Genomic DNA, 15968 nt, shown 5'->3' with positions numbered 1-15968 from the left:
GTCTCCTTCATTACCACCTACAATAGACATGAGAATGTGATCAAGAAATCTCTCAATGACCATTGGAAAATCCTACTAATGGACCCAATTCTTAAAGAGATACTACCTCCACACCCGGATATTCTCTATAAGAAATCTAGTTATCTAAAGGACATTCTGGCACCAAGCATGCTTAAACCATCAATGGCAGATAACGGCTCAATGCCCAAGTGCGTCGGATCTTACAAATGTGGCAGGTGCAACATCTGCAGATATCTTCATCCCAATAGAAGAACATTCAGTGATGTCGGCAATAACAAAGAGTATAAGATCAAGGACTTTATTAATTGTAACAGCTCGTCAGTCATCTACCTTCTGGAGTGTACTTGCGGCAAGAAATACGTTGGCAAAACCAAAAGAACTTTGAAATTAAGGATCCAGGAGCATATACGGAACATCAAAAATAAAGTGGACAGTCATACCATACCGAGACATTTTATGGCAGAACACAGCTCAAACCCGGATGAACTCACCTTCAAAGCAATAGAGGTGGTGAAATTAGGAGAAAGGGGTGGAGATTTAGCCACCAAGCTTTCCCAAAGAGAAATGTTTTGGATTTTCCACCTGAGAACCATGCATCCATTGGGACTTAACGAGAATTATGAGATTGCACCATTTCTGTGAAGGTCCCCTATATATTTCTTCTTTTATTATTTTTAATCACAACACTGTAAATAGATTATATCACTGTTAATTAGCACATCACTAATAAAAGATATATTTTAATTAAACATATGGCAATTTGGGTTTTCCTGCTGGATGAATACAGTCATTCCACACTGGAAAAGCCCAACCTCGTCCGATCTTGGAAGCAAAACAGTGTTGGGCCGGACCAGTACCAGGGGAGGTGACTACCTGGGAAGATCCGGTACTGTATAAGAAGAGCGAAAGGGAAGCAAGGTATTTACCATATGTAAATTAAGACACCCACACAAATATTGCTCACAGCATATTTTTAATATATTTTTATTCCACTGTAATATTAGAATACTAGCATATCACACACGTCGTAATTTGAGTATCGTATATAGAATTGATAGAATCACTGTAATTCTATATGGCACTGGCACTCAACGAACTTATTGTATACTGATATATAGTAACGCGATCACTTTAATAACTCACGCGAAAAATAAATTTTAATATTTTTATCACACATACCACCTTAGCACAAGCACTTTTTCATATCAATGAATTACCATGTCTATTATCTGCAATCGATTAAAATAATGTGAATTTCCTACTGTAAATGATATATTATGAGTTTATAAACAAACAAATATGCACATTAATATAAGGTTGCTCTCTGCATATTCTCTGATAACTAAATGATGATAACTAAATGATGACTGAAACTGTTTTTATTTACATCCTATATATATTTATTCCGGAGAACAATGGAATCTGTGAACTGGCCAATCAGAGTGAACTATGCATTCCACAACGCTACAGAAGCCAGGACGAGGCATGGACTTTGAACTAATTAGACTAAGAAATCATTATGCAACACGTCGACTTCCGGTATAAGTGACATCGTCATGCGGGTCAGTATGCGGTCCACGGGAGGATCCCCTTGGCAACAACACAACTGGCATCAGACGTGAACGGGCTTCCGGTTCCGGGAGAAAGAGGAGAATACAACTGTAGTTAAAGACTTTCTACGACACATGCGCATTCCATATGAGTCAGATACCGGAAGTGGGGCGGAAACGTCTCACTCCGAGATTAGAGGTACACGTGTACCTAGCACATGCGCAATAGAGACTTGGTGATACCGGAAGTGTGGCGGAAGTGCCGCACTCCAGTCTGAATACACGATCTCTGTATATTTTTATATTTTTAACTTAAAATGTGTATGTACCTGAACATTTCACTCGATGTGTACTGTCCCCCACATAGTAAGGCACAATCTTACATGTATTCCTAACGAAAGGTCGTTGACCTGCCCTGTAACAGGAAGTGACATCAGCAATCACAGCCTGATTATAGAGGGTATATATAGAGACCCGATCCCAGCACACCAGTACCCCTTGAAGAAGTCATCAGGACGAAACGCGTTGGGCTCTCCCTCTGTGACCCTCTACCTACAAAGTTAAGACTCTCCTTTATTCTTATTTATTCTAATTTTAGAACATTATTAGTTAATTATTATTATTTTTACTATCATTTTTATGCAAAAATTCTTGGTCTTAGAACATTGCGTGTGTGTTTTTAACAAAATACAACCCCTCCCCCCTCTATTTTTACATTTTTACCTTCATACTAATTGTATTTTATCTGTACCAAATAAATTTGTATATTTTATTTTATTATATACATGGTTTGAAACATTTTCTTACACCAGTGGTCGCCGGTACCCTTATACCATTTTTTCCATAAACAATTACAACAGTAACTCACCACTACTGCATACTTAAGGGACGGCAGACGCCCAAAATTATTGGGAGTGTTTTTTAGTCGGGTGTATCTGTAACACTTGTGGCGCTTGCACATTCTCTATTTTACATATATATATACAGGTTGAGTATCCCATATCCAAATATTCCGAAATACGGAATATTCCGAAATACGGACTTTTTTGAGTGAGAGTGAGATATTGAAATCTTTGTTTTCTGTGGCTCAATGTACTCAAACTTTGTTTAATACACAAAGTTATTAAAAATATTGTATTAAATGACCTTCAGGCTGTGTGTATAAGGTGTATATGAAACATAAATGAATTGTGTGTATGTACACACACTTTGTTTAATGCACAGAGTTATTAAAAATATTGGCTAAAATTACCTTCAGGCTGTGTGTATAAGGTGTATATGAAACATAAATGCATTCTGTGCTTAGACTTAGGCCCCATCACCTTGATAACTCATTATAGTATGCAATTATTCCAAAATACGGAAAAATCCGATATCCAAAGTACCTCTGGTCCCAAGCGTTTTGGATAAGGGATACTCAACCTGTATATATATATATATATGGAGACAGTCCCCCAATAAGGCCCTTTGGAGAGACAGAGAGAGAGTATGCCAGCACACACCCAGCGCCACCGGACACTGGAATAAAATCCCAGTCAGTACAGCACTTTTATAAATATACTCACTGCGCCAATTAAATGTGCCCCCCCCCCTCTTTTTTGCCCTCTGTACTTGTGTTCAGCAGGGGAGAGTCCGGGGAGCCAGCTTCTCTGCAGCGTGCTGTGGAGAAAATGGCGCTGGTTAGTGCTGAGGAATCGAGCTCCGCCCCCTCACCAGCAGGCTTCGATCCCGCTCAAATCTTTATACTGGCGAGGGTTTTTGCAATATACTGCCTCCGCAGTATATATCTATGCCAGTGTCCCCAGAGGGTTAATAATTGCTACCCAGGGCGCCCCCCTTCGCCCTGCACCCATACAGTGCCGCCAGTGTGTGTGTGTTGGGAGCAATGGCGCGCAGCGTTACCGCTGCGTGTTACCTCATAGAAAATCCGAAATCTGCCGCCTTTGAAGTCTTCTATCTTCTCATACTCACCCGGCTTCTATCTTCCGGCTCTGTGAGGAGGACGGCGGTGCGGCTCCGGGACGAACGGCGAGGGTGATACCTGCGTTCTGACCCTCTGGAGCTAATGGTGTCCAGTAGCCTAAGAAGCAGAGCCTATCATTTAAGTAGGTCTGCTTCTCTCCCCTCAGTCCCACGATGCAGGGAGCCTGTTGCCAGCAGTGCTCCCTGAAAATAAAAAACCCAACAAAATTATTTTTCAGAGAAACTCAGTAGAGCTCTCCTGCAGTGCACCCAATCTCCTCTGGGCACAGGATCTAACTGAGGTCTGGAGGAGGGGCATAGAGGGAGGAGCCAGTGCACACCCATCTAAAGTCTTAGAGTGCCCATGTCTCCTGCGGAGCCTGTCTATACCCCATGGTCCTTACAGAGTCCCCAGCATCCTCTAGGACGTAAGAAAATAAGATCAATAAAGGAAACTAATCCTGAAATTGAGGTAGAAAAACAGGAGCAAACAAAAGATGACAGTGGTAAAACAAAAATATACAAACTTAGCAGCTATACCCTAACTAAAGAGGTACAAGATCTTCTACAGAAAGGTCTTAAATTTGCTCCGTCAAACAAAGTAAATGAGTTTGAGGTGTTTATAGACCTTCAGCAATTTGTGCGCAAATTATCATTAAAACGATTCTTTACAGAAAAACAAATAGAAAGAAAAGAAGAAACTGAAACAGCCACCTTAGATGACAGCGTGAAAGTCTTTAAGAAAAAAAATCAACATTTTTTCCAAAACATAGGAGAGGCTGCTTTGTGGAGACGTTTGAATGTCCAGTGAGAGATGACCTAGAGAAGATGTGTCTCAAACCACAAAAAAATAGAAATTTAACATCAAAGGAAAGGCAAGCATTGAAATCCCTAAAAAGTAACGACCAAATTATCGTGAAACCCACCGACAGAGGCGGTGGGGTAGTGATATTAAATAGGGATGATTATCATGCGGAAGGTTTTGCGCCAACTAGGCGATAAGGAAACATACAAAAAATTAAAAGGGGACCCATCTGTAAATATTCAGAAAAAAATGGATGTCCTCTTGAATTTATATACTACTAACGGTACTATAACTGAGGAAGAGAAAGGATATATGGGGATTGAAACACCAGCAGTTCCTGTTTTATACATACGGTACTTCCTAAAGTACATAAGTGCAAAAATAACCCACCAGGTCACCCTATTATTGCAGGGATAAATTCGATTACATCAAACTTGTCCAGTTTTACTGATAACAAAATATAGCCATTAGTTGTCACGAACAGATCATATGTTAAGGACACCATAGCTGTTATCAATAAATTTAAGGATATAAAATGGCAAGAAGGGTATAGATTAGTAACAGCTGATGTGAAAGCCTTATATACCTGCATGCAACATCATAATGGTATAGAAGCAGTATGATGTCCTGTTCATTTGGGGCGGGGATGAAAATTCCCTGGAGGACTTTTGCACGTATTTAAACTGTAACTCCAAAAATATTGAGTTCACTTTTCAAATAAGCACACAAGAGGTAAATTTTTTAGGTTTGACGATTTTCATTGTTAATGAGCAATTGTTAACCAAAAATTATGAAAAACCGACCGACTGTAATTCATACATCGATTTTAATTGCAATCATCATGACAACTGGTTCCTCAGCATTCCTCAGAGCCAATTTCAAAGACTCAGATGGAATTGTACAACGGTGGAAAAGTTTGTTGAACAAGCAAATAAAATGGAAAAACAGTTTATTAATAAAGGTTATGATGTGCATAAGGTGAAACAAGCAAAAACAAATGCAGGGACCTAGTAAGGGAAGACATTCTGAAGACTAATCTTGATAAAAACAATAGAAAACAGAAAGGTACAGTAGTTGTTAGATCTATCACTAAGTATACCTCACAGCATAAGCAATTGGAACGCATTGTAGGCAAGCATTGGGACATCTTAACAAAAGACCCGATTTTTAAAAAATAAATAACATCTAAACCAAAGATAATATATAGAAAAGCTGAAAATGTAAAATCAATGTTAGTACAGAGTGCTCTTCCAGTAAGAAAAGGAACAACGAGGGTCACTTCAAAAGGATTTTACCGCTGTGGTGATTGCACGATGTGCAGGAATTGTAAGACCACAGATAAAATCACTGAATACAAATCAAGTGTAACACAAAAAGTATACCCTATTACGGATTTTATTACTTGTAATAGTGGGAATGTGGTTTACCTACTAGAGTGCAAGTGTTGCACTCAGTATATAGGAAGAACAGGAAGACAGCTGAAGGAGAGACTAGCCGAGCACATTAGGAATATGAAAAAGGCTATAATAAACACAGTGTTTCCCTACACTTTAAAGCGAAACACGGTTGCAATGTCAAAGAACTGAAAAGTTTTTGTTGCATCAAAATAGCAAAAAATAATTGGAGAAAGAAAAATATAGAAGAGGTCTTAGCAAAAGAAGAAATGAAAACTATATATTATATGAGAACATTAGCACCAATAGGGCTTAATGTTGAATTTGAGCTAAAATGGTTTTTATAAGAATTTTGTTTGCAAGATAATAAATTGGTGTTTTTTTATTCTTCTTCTTTTTCTTTCCCCTATGAGCAATGGCCCTCATTCCGAGTTGTTCGCTCGCAAGGCGATTATAGCAGAGTTACACACGCTAAGCCGCCGCCTACTGGGAGTGAATCTAAACATCTTAAATGTGCGACCGATGTATTCGCAATATTGCGATCAAAACCGAGTTAGCAGTTTCTGAGTAACTCCAGACTTACTCTGCCTGTGCGATCAATTCAGTGCTTTTCGGTCCCGGCTGACGTCATAAACACACCCAGCGTTCGCCCAAGCACTCCCACCGTTTCTCCAGACACGCCTGCGTTTTTTCCGGAAACGGTAGCGTTTCCTGCCACACGCCCCTAAAACGCCGTACATCCGCCCAGTAACACCCATTTCCTGTCAATCACAATGCGTTCTCCGGAGCGACGAAAAAGCCGTGAGTAAAATTACTTTCTTCTTAGTAAAGTTACTTGACGCATGCGCAGTGCGAACATTACGCATGCGCACTAAGAGAATTCTCACTGCGATGCGATGAAAAATACCGAGCGAACAACTCGGAATGAGGGCCAATGTCTCTATTATGTATGCGATAATGAACATGCAGGATCGCAATAGCTGTCTGATGGTTTTAGAGGCTGATTTTATACGTCTTTGTTTATATTGTCCCCATTTTTTCTAATTGTATAAATGTATTGTCTTTTTTACAAGTTCCCTGTTTTGAATAACTGTATACATTTATTGCCATATGTAATCACATTATAATTACATACGTATATGGATGTTTTACTTTAAAAATGAATAACTGGCAACATTGCCATGCTGTCATTGGTCAGGAATGACCATGTGATGTTTGGAGCAATGAATAATAGTCAGGGCAGAGAACACAGCAGCACTTCTTGCCAAAGAGGAGGGTGCTCCTTGAAACGCGTTGAAGCTGCTGGAGAGACCACTTGATGCAGGAGGAAATCGGTAAACATCCACAATCATCGGAAGAAGCAGGTGTAACATCGCATCCAGTGACTGCAACACAGGACATTTGCGCCACCTGCACTATCCCCACAAGCAAGTGATATACCAAACTGGTATTTTTTAAATTGACTGTGTATTTTAAATAAATCCTTTTTTAACCTATATTGGGATGCAAGCCTTGTTTGGAGTGAAGGTCATTCTGCACAGATGAAAGATACCTTTATATGAACACGAGAAAGTAATTTAATGTAAGTTTCATTCTAATTTTAAATGAAGAAAAGCCTTGTTTGATGTGTGTAAAGAAACTGTTACGTGCACTCTAGGCAGAATATTAATATCAGTTCTGTTCTTGAGAGAGCCAGAGATTGTCCAGATTTGAGAAGACACCAATATATTAGAGAAACATAGCGGTGGTTCCAAAGGCGTCACCAACGTCTTGTACACCCGGTGCAGCGCCATCATAAAAAGGGGTGTGGCTTCATGGAGGGGGCGTGGTGTTGCAGACAGGAGCGGGGCTTTTATTCCCGACCCCCGTTTTTCGTCACTTGGGGGGTTCGGGAGGTGCGTGCTGCCTTTCGTGGAGTGCTTTATGTGCAGAGCCGGCTCCTGTCACTGAGCAGGAGAAGGCATTTTGGTGTCACCGCTCGGCGGGTGACACCCGGGAGCGGGCCACCTCCCCCCACCCCCCACCCCCCCTTGTGACGCCACTGGGTGGTTCATTCCCTTCTTTTTATTTAAATGTAATATTTGTTGGAGGTGGAAATCATAGGAAACAACTAGCAGCTGTGTAGAGCGCAGAGTTAAAACTCCTTTCTGCTTTGTGAACACTATGGAGCCTATGTTAAACAGATTTTAGTAAATCCTATCGATGCTCCTTGCCCTGGTGGATATAGTGTCCACGCCATCGTCGCGGTCCGTTTTCTGAGACTTTGACCGGATCGTGATTTACGTTATCTTCTCCCCTGATGTGCAGCCACGTGATCCAGGAGAGCAGCGGCGGTGTGTGTGTGCCTGAATACCAGAGTGCCTCCGCTGCAATTACCCTGGAACCAGGCCACGGATATGCAGCGCCGCGTGGGAAGGTGATGAAGTCACAGCACAGGATGTCAGACTGATATTCTATACAGTGCTGTGATCCTTGAGGTCTTCTTAAAAGCTCTTTTCAGGGCTGCCTAGCGCAGCCCCACCTGTTAGCTGCCTGCTGTACAGGCACCAACTTACAAACTGAGCTCCAGTGCCTGGAGGCGGGGCTGTAGAGGAGGCACTGCAATGCATCTTGGGAACAGTCAAAGCCTTAGCCTGTTGATACCTCAGATCAAGATCCAACTCTACACCCCCATGTGATTCCCTGTGAAATACCAGTGTACCCCGCTGCAGAAAAAATAAGAATTTACTTACCGATAATTCTATTTCTCGTAGTCCGTAGTGGATGCTGGGGACTCCGTCAGGACCATGGGGAATAGCGGCTCCGCAGGAGACAGGGCACAAAAATAAAGCTTTAGGATCAGGTGGTGTGTACTGGCTCCTCCCCCTATGACCCTCCTCCAAGCCTCAGTTAGGATACTGTGCCCGGACGAGCGTACACAATAAGGAAGGATATTGAACCCCGGGTAAGACTCATACCAGCCACACCAATCACACCGTATAACTTGTGATCTGAACCCAGTTAACAGTATGACAAACGTAGGAGCCTCTGAACAGACGGCTCACAACAAATAACAACCCAATTTTTTTGTAACAATAACTATGTACAAGTATTGCAGACAATCCGCACTTGGGATGGGCGCCCAGCATCCACTACGGACTACGAGAAATAGAATTATCGGTAAGTAAATTCTTATTTTCTCTAACGTCCTAAGTGGATGCTGGGGACTCCGTCAGGACCATGGGGATTATACCAAAGCTCCCAAACGGGCGGGAGAGTGCGGATGACTCTGCAGCACCGAATGAGAGAACTCAAGGCCCTCCTCAGCCAGGGTATCAAATTTGTAGAATTTTGCAAACGTATTTGCCCCTGACCAAGTAGCAGCTCGGCAGAGTTGTAATGCCGAGACTCCCCGGGCAGCCGCCCAGGATGAGCCCACTTTCCTTGTGGAATGGGCCTTGACAGATTTAGGTTGTGGCAAGCCTGCCACAGAATGTGCAAGTTGAATTGTGCTACAAATCCAACGAGCAATCGTCTGCTTAGAAGCAGGAGCACCCATCTTGTTGGGTGCATACAATATAAGCAGTGAGTCAGACTTTCTGACTCCCGCCGTTCTTGAAATATATATTTTCAATGCCCGGACCACGTCCAACAACTTGGAATCCTCCAACTCGTTAGTAGCCGCAGGCACCACAATAGGCTGGTTCAGGTGAAACGCTGACACCACCTTAGGCAGAAAATGAGGACGCGTCCGCAGTTCTGCCCTGTCCGTATGGAAAATCAGATATGGGCTCTTATATGATAAAGCCGCCAATTCTGATACTCTCCTGGCTGAAGCCAGGGCCAGTAGCATGGTTACTTTCCATGTGAGATACTTCAGCTCCACCGATTTGAGCGGCTCAAACCAATGGGATTTGAGAAAATCCAAGACTACATTAAGATCCCACGGTGCCACTGGGGGCACAACCGGGGGCTGTATATGTAGTACTCCTTTTACAAAAGTCTGGACTTCAGGAACTGAAGCCAATTCTTTCTGGAAGAAAATCGACAGGGCCGAAATTTGAACCTTAATGGACCCCAATTTGAGGCCCATAGACAATCCTGTTTGCAGGAAATGTAGGAATCAACCCAGTTGAAATTCCTCCGTGGGGGCCTTCCTGGCCTCACACCACGCAACATATTTTCTCCAAATGCGGTGATAATGTTGTGCAGTCACCTCCTTCCTGGCTTTTACCAGTGTAGGAATGACCTCTTCCGGAATGCCTTTTTCCTTTAGAATTCGGCGTTCAACCGCCATGCCGTCAAACGCAGCCGCGGTAAGTCTTGGAATAGACACGGTCCCTGCTGAAGCAGGTCCCGTCTTAGAGGTAGAGGCCACGGATCCTCCGTGAGCATCTCTTGAAGTTCCGGGTACCAAGTTCTTCTTGGCCAATCCGGAGCCACTAGTATCGTTCTTACTCCCTTCTGCCGTATAATTCTCAGTACTTTTGGTATGAGAGGCAGAGGAGGGAACACATACACTGACTGGAACACCCACGGTGTTACCAGAGCGTCCACAGCTATTGCCTGAGGATCTCTTGACCTGGCGCAATACCTGTCCAGTTTTTTGTTGAGGCGGGACGCCATCATATCCACCATTGGTTTTTCCCAATGGTTCACAATCATGTGGAAGACTTCTGGATGAAGTCCCCACTCTCCCGGGTGTAGATCGTGTCTGCTGAGGAAGTCTGCTTCCCAGTTGTCCACTCCCGGAATGAATACTGCTGACAGTGCTATCACATGATATTCCGCCCAGCGAAGAATCCTTGCAGCTTCTGCCATTGCTGTCCTGCTTCTTGTGCCGCCCTGTCTGTTTACGTGGGCGACTGCCGTGATGTTGTCCGACTGGATCAACACCGGCTGACCCTGAAGCAGGGGTTTTGCCAGACTTAGAGCATTGTAAATCGCTCTTAGCTCCAGTATATTTATGTGAAGAGACATCTCCAGGCTTGACCATACTCCCTGGAAGTTTCTTCCTTGTGTGACCGCTCCCCAGCCTCTCAGACTGGCATCCGTGGTCACCAGGACCCAGTCCTGTATGCCGAATCTGCGGCCCTCTAACAGATGAGCACTCTGCAACCACCACAGAAGAGACACCCTTGTCCGTGGCGATAAGGTTATCCGCTGATGCATCTGCAGATTCGATCCGGACCATTTGTCCAGCAGATCCCACTGAAAAGTTCGTGCGTGGAATCTGCCGAATGGAATCGCTTCGTAAGAAGCCACCATCTTTCCCAGGACTCTTGTGCATTGATGTACAGACACTGTCCCTGGTTTTAGGAGGTTCCTGACAAGTTCGGATAACTCCCTGGCTTTCTCCTCCGGAAGAAACACCTTTTTCTGAACCGTGTCCAGAATCATTCCCAGGAACAGCAGACGTGTTGTCGGGGTCACTGAGATTTTGGAAAATTCAGAATCCACCCGTGTTGTTGCAGCACTACTTGGGTTAGTGCTACTCCGTCCTCCAGCTGTTCTCTGGACCTTGCCCTTATCAGGAGATCGTCCAAGTAAGGGATAATTAATACGCCTCTTCTTCGCAGAAGAATCATCATTTCGGCCATTACCTTGGTAAAGACCCGAGGTGCCGTGGACAATCCAAACGGCAGCGTCTGAAACTGATAATGACAGTTTTGCACCACGAACCTGAGGTACCCTTGATGTGAAGGGCAAATTGGGACATGCAGGTAAGCATCCTTGATGTCCAGGGACACCATAAAGTCCCCTTCTTCCAGATTCGCTATCACTGCTCTGAGTGACTCCATCTTGAACTTGAATTTTTGTATGTACAGGTTCAAAGATTTCAGATTTAGAATAGGTCTTACCGAGCCGTCCGGCTTCGGTACCACAAATAGCGTGGAGTAATACCCCTTTCCCTGTTGTAGGAGGGGTACCTTGACTATCACCTGCTGAGCAAACAGCTTGTGAATGGCTTCCAATACCGTCTCCCTGTCTGAGGGAGACGTTGGCAAAGCAGACTTTAGGAACCGGCGAGGGGGAGACTTCTCGAATTCCAACCTGTAACCCTGAGATACTACCTGCAGAATCCAGGGGTCCACCTGTGAGCAAGCCCACTGTGCGCTGAAATTCTTGAGTCGACCCCCCACCGTTCCTGAGTCCGCTTGTAAGGCCCCAGCGTCATGCTGAGGGCTTTGCAGAACCCTGGGAGGGCTTCTGTTCCTGGGCAGGGGCTGCTTGCTGCCCTCTCTTACCCCTTCCTCTGCCCCTAGGCAGATATGACTGTCCTTTTGTCCGCTTGTTCTTATAGGACCGAAAGGACTGCGGCTGAAAAGACAGTGTCTTTTTCTGTTGGGAGGGGGTCTGAGGTAAAAAGGTGGATTTTCCGGCAGTTGCCGTGGCCACCAGATCCGATAGACCGACGCCAAATAATTCCTCCCCTTTATACGGCAATACTTCCATATGTCGTTTGGAATCCGCATCACCTGACCACTGTCGCGTCCATAAACTCCTTCTGGCAGATATGGACATCGCATTTACTCTCGATGCCAGAGTGCAAATATCTCTCTGCGCATCTCGCATATAAAGGAAAGCATCCTTTAATTGCTCTATAGTCAATAAAATACTGTCCCTATCCAGGGTATCAATATTTTCAGTCAGGGAATCCAACCAGACGACCCCAGCACTGCACATCCAGGCTGAGGCGATGGCCGGTCGCAGTATAACACCAGTATGTGTGTATATACTTTTTAGGGTAGTTTCCAGTCTCCTATCTGCTGGATCCTTGAGGGCGGCCGTATCCGGAGACGGTAACGCCACTTGTTTTGATAAGCGTGTGAGCGCCTTATCCACCCTAGGGGGTGTTTCCCAGCGCGCCCTAACCTCTGGCGGGAAAGGGTATAATGCTAATAACTTTTTTGAAATTAGCATTTTTCTATCTGGGTTAAACCACGCTTCATCACATACATCATTTAATTCCTCTGATTCAGGAAAAACTACAGGTAGTTTTTTCACCCCCCACATAATACCCCTTTTTGTGGTACTTGCAGCATCAGAGATATGCAAAGCCTCCTTCATTGCCGTGATCATATAACGTGTGGCCCTACTTGAAAATACGTTTGTTTCATCACCGTCGACACTAGATTCAGTGTCTGTGTCTGGGTCTGTGTCGACCGACTGAGGTAAAGGGCGCTTTACAGCCCCTGACGGTGTCTGAGACGCCTGGGCAGGTACTAACTGGTTTGCCGGCCGTCTCATGTCGTCAACTGATTTTTGTAATGTGCTGACATTATCACGTAATTCCATAAACAAAGCCATCCATTCCGGTGTCGACTCCCTGGGGGGTGACATCACCATTATCGGCAATTGCTCTGCCTCCACGCCAACATCGTCCTCATACATGTCGACACACACGTACCGACACACAGCAGACACACAGGGAATGCTCTTATCGAAGACAGGACCCCACTAGCCCTTTGGGGAGACAGAGGGAGAGTTTGCCAGCACACACCCAAGCGCTATAATATATATGGGAACAACCTTATATAAGTGTTGTTCCTTATAGCAGCTTAAATATATCCAGTATATCGCCAAAAAATGCCCCCCCTCTCTGTTTTACCCTGTTTCTGTAGTGCAGTGCAGGGGAGAGTCCTGGGAGCCTTCCTCACAGCGGAGCTGAGCAGGAAAATGGCGCTGTGTGCTGAGGAGAATAAGCCCCGCCCCCTATTTCAGCGGGCTTTCCTCCCGTGGATTTAGATAAGTGGCATGGGTTAAATACATACATATAGCCTTAATGGCTATATGTGATGTATTCTTTTGCCTTAAGGTAATAAAATATTGCTGCCCAGGGCGCCCCCAGCAGCGCCCTGCACCCTCCGTGACCGCTTGGTGTGAAGTGTGTGACAACAATGGCGCACAGCTGCAGTGCTGTGCGCTACCTTCATGAAGACTGAAAAGCCTTCTGCCGCCTGATTCCGGACCTTCAATCTTCAGCATCTGTAAGGGGGGTCGGCGGCGCGACCTGTGTTCCGACTCCCTCTGGAGCTAATGGTGTCCAGTAGCCTAAGAATCCAATCCATCCTGCACGCAGGTGAGTTGAAATTCTCTCCCCTAAGTCCCTCGATGCAGTGAGCCTGTTGCCAGCAGGACTCACTGAAAATAAAAAACCTAAAAAACTTTTTCTAAGCAGCTCTTTAAGAGAGCCACCTAGATTGCACCCTGCTCGGACGGGCACAAAAACCTAACTGAGGCTTGGAGGAGGGTCATAGGGGGAGGAGCCAGTACACACCACCTGATCCTAAAGCTTTATTTTTGTGCCCTGTCTCCTGCGGAGCCGCTATTCCCCATGGTCCTGACGGAGTCCCCAGCATCCACTTAGGACGTTAGAGAAATAAATAAAAAGTCAACCTCATACTTTAGCCTCATCATGGATCAAATTCCTATTTCCATAATCTTGCAAGCAGGACCATCTTAACTCTATTTCCCGTTCTTGTTATATTACTGTTTTCTCATTTGTAAAGAGCCAAGGATTATGCAATGGATACACCTCCAAAATAGGCGTACTTCATTTGCATTCATGCCTACATACAGGGATCGTTATGAGAAACTGGCGGATGGGATACTGTCAGTATACTGACAGCGGGATCCAGCGGCATTTCTAGAGAGGAGGGGACCTATGTGCAGACTCCGTGTGTGGGCCCCCTCCTCTCCTGTAGCCGTCACCGCCGCTGTCAGCGCTGAGAATCTGGTGCAGCGGCCATTTTTCTGGAGTCCTGCACATGCGCTGTAGACTCTGGCACTGTGCCAAAGTCTCTAGCACTCAATGCACTAGCAGCGGCGGTGACAGCTACAGGAGAGGAGGGGGCCCACACACAGTCACCGATGGACGCCGGAAAGGTAAGTATAGAAGAAATGGGTGCAGTGTGTGCTGTGTGGGCCCCCTCTGGTCTCAGGGGCCCATGTGCACCGCACACACTGCACCCATTATAGATACGCCAGTGGCGGGATCCCGGCTACTGGTATGCCGGCAGCGGGGTGAGCGCTAGCAAGTCCCTTGCAGGCTCGCTGCACTCGCCATGCTGCAGGCACAGTGGCTCGCTGTAAACGCACCAGCCAATCAGCTCCTAACTGTTAATTTACATATTGGAGCGGGTTGGCTGGTGCGTTTATTACCTTGCACTTTTCACTGGTTTATCACTTCCTTATACCTTCTCCAGGATAATACATCTGTCCCATTGATCTTAGGTTGAGAAAACATGACTCAACTGAAAGGCAATGTGATCCACTTGGATTGGGGAGTTTGAACAAGAAAAGAATAAAAGAGGAAGCCACAGCCGTCGCGGTTCCAAAAGTAATGGGCTTAAACTCATAATGTTTTGACAATGTCAATGAGAAGAGGCCATAACTTTGAAGCAATACTTCTTTGATGATAACTGAGTGGGTTTCCTGGAATCTGTTATTATTGGGAAACACCACCGCCGGTGGACTCACAGGTCACGCGTCTGGTGGTGTCATCTGCTCTGCCTGTCACTATCATCACCTCTCTGAGGAACCAACGGCTAAGCATGTGGAGGGTTGCTTGAAGTCTATTTACACTCTTGCAGGAACTGTGCATAGGCCCACTATAGCGGCCTCTTGGGCTGCAAAAGCTATTGAAGACGGGGTTCAGGAAGTTGAAGCAGAGCTACCTTCCGATAATGCTAGACAGTGTCTTTCATATATTATTACAGCCTCTCATTATATTCAGGAGGCGGCGTCTGATGCCAGTATCCTGGCGGCCAAAGCGCCTACTACGTCTATTCTGGCTCGCCGCATTCTCTGGTTGTGGTCTTGGTCTGTAGGTCTGGACTCTAAAAAGACCTTGGAGGTGATCCCCTTTTAAGGGAAACATCCTTTTTGGGGAAGATCTGAACAAGATTGTTGCTGACTTAGCGTCTGCTAAAACTGCGTGTCTGCCGAGTACTAATCCTTCAGGTCCGAAGGCTAAGAGTACCACCTTTCATTCCTTTTGACCTCCAGGTTAAGCAAAGGGTCAGGCGTACCCAAAACAGGCTCGCACTTCCAAAATCTCTAAGACCAAACCTAAACGTGCCTTGGCTGCCCGTCAACGTGCTTCCAAAACAGACAAGCCTGCTGCATGACGGGGTGGGGCCTTCCCTTGGGGGACCCCAGGGTGGGAGGCCGACTTCTACGGTTTGCCCAGGTATGGTTACAGGCCACTTCAGACGCCTGGGTAAAGGAAGTCGTCACTCATGGATACGCCAT

General features: G+C 45.2%; 1 pseudogene; it reads left to right on the top strand.

The window, feature by feature from the left end:
* The first annotated feature begins 800 nt into the window (after positions 1-800).
* Positions 801-919, top strand: LOC134968134 (5S ribosomal RNA; annotated as a pseudogene).
* Positions 920-15968: the final 15049 nt, after the last annotated feature.

This window comes from Pseudophryne corroboree, chromosome 10, assembly GCF_028390025.1.
Source record: "Pseudophryne corroboree isolate aPseCor3 chromosome 10, aPseCor3.hap2, whole genome shotgun sequence".
NCBI lineage: Eukaryota > Metazoa > Chordata > Amphibia > Anura > Myobatrachidae > Pseudophryne > Pseudophryne corroboree.
The sequence above is the reverse complement of the archived record's forward strand: the minus strand, read 5'-3'. Positions and strand labels throughout refer to the sequence as shown.